Source organism: Buceros rhinoceros, unplaced genomic scaffold (genome assembly GCF_000710305.1).
Source record: "Buceros rhinoceros silvestris isolate BGI_N320 unplaced genomic scaffold, ASM71030v1 scaffold14492, whole genome shotgun sequence".
Taxonomy (NCBI): Eukaryota; Metazoa; Chordata; class Aves; order Bucerotiformes; family Bucerotidae; genus Buceros; species Buceros rhinoceros.
In genome coordinates, this window is record NW_010398476.1 from 15,674 (window position 1) to 17,763 (window position 2,090).

A 2,090-nucleotide genomic window follows, 5' to 3' on the forward strand; every position below is an offset into this window, starting at 1 on the left:
TCAGCACGTTTTTCCCTAATGGCTTTTCCATTCAGCTCTGGAGTAAGTAAATCAACATTCAGCACTTCTCACTTTTTTTTAAACCATTTTTCTTCCATATCATTTCTAAGTACCCTTTGGAGTCACCCACAAAAGCAACGTTGAGGCAACAGTTTACTCCACGGATCTTCACACATTTCCGTAAGTATTCCAATTCCTACTAACTTGCACAATTTTTACTAACAGATATATATGAGAATGACTACATATCCTACTACATATCCTTTATATTAAAAAAGTTAAAGTTATTTTCATTATTCATTCAGTTTCTGGTTTTGACCATAATAATCTACCCTGGAAAAAACAAAACTACTTTCCTACCATTTTGTCAAATTCCAGCCTGAATGATTAATCAGTTTTCCCTTAATCAGTGCTAAAAAATAGCCAATATTCACTATAAAGGTTTTTAGACCTGGCTTAGGAGAATGCTCTCCAAAGCAATTACAGGTTTCCTGGGAATATTCCTTCCAAACTTTTGGTTATGTAAAACCGTTGTAAGAAAAACATCCTAGAGTTGCTTGTCAGCTGCTGGGAATCACTGTTAGTCAGATGATACCAACAAAGCAGCAATCACCTCAGTTTTGCGAAAACCTCTGAGCTCTGCGTCAGCATCTCTCTCTGGCACTTACCAAGCTGTGTGTGCCATAACGTCCCAGCACTTCCGCTGCTCTGCTGATGCTTCTGCTCCTATCTGGAACCAGATTCAGTAAGAAAAACAGCTTGGGATGGAGGGAGTTGCCAGACTGACAAGACACACGAATAAATGGCGACCCCAATGCGCATGGTCACAGGTTGTGCTGGGTTGGTGTGCAGTCACTCTGACCCCCAAAATAGGCCACCGTCAATTAGGTGGGCTGCAGAGCACACTAGAGAATTAAAGAGAATGTCAAAGCAGAGTGTGTCTCAGTAAAACTGGCATTTTCTGAAAAAAGCTTTCCATTAAAAGTTCAACTCGAGCTTTAAATTGTGATACTATATTATTTTCAATGAGAGTAACTTTTAAGAAACTTATTCTGAAGCTATTAAATACCTTCTGCAATACCCTCTGGAATACCGTCTGCTTGAACAGAACAAATGGATATGGCCATGTTCAAAGCAACACGAAAATTTCTCACAGCTGTGATCCATACAGAAATTCAGTAATTCCACAGCAGAGCATGGTGCCTTAAAAATGCGATTCACTGTTTGAGATGTGACTTGTTCAAGCACTAAGACCAGTATTTATACTCTTTGGTGGTTAAGAAAGATATCATATTCCGAAGAAAATATGTTCTACACAGAAGCATGTGGACTTGTCAGCGAACACTGAATGCAGTCATAGATATTAACACGGTATCAATTGCCTTGTGGATGGTAAAATCACATCCCTGATGTGCTCCAGAATGAAAATAGCTTTACTCTCCCCGAAACAGTGAGCAAACTTGTATCCTACATACGAACATGGACTCCAGCACTCCTCAAAATCTTCTGCAGCTTTTAAATTAAACTTGAGATTCATTCCTTAATACCAGGTGCAAAAAGCTAAGATTAGCTGTGTACTAGTTAAGGCAGCATATAATTAAAATTCAAAGCATTAAGAAAAACTCACTATGCAGTTTATAGTTGAGACACAGGCATAAAGTTTAACGAGCCCCTTTGTTTTCTCACCCCCCTGTGACTTGTTCCAAGTCTTTTAACTATTTTTTTGCCTTGTAAACTTCAGGTCCATGAGAGGTGAAGATCAGTTTGAAGCCGCTTACACCATAACGAGCGTGTCTGAGTTTACGTTTCACTGACTTGCTGCCACTCAGCTGCTCTTGTGAGACTGGAGTCTTGCAGAGTACGAACAGCAACCAAGTTCCGAAGTCAACGATAAACTGGCACTGCAGCAGTTACAAATGTCTGCACAGGGAAAACATCAGTAGTACACGCACAAGCATTTGCTGGCCTTACAGGTTACTACTGGAGTTCAGACCTCAGCACGTCTATGAAAGAACAATCTTAACATAGACCGAGAAATGAAAGGAAGCACACTCCAACGACATGGGTTTGTAAGAAGTCCAGTACCTGAC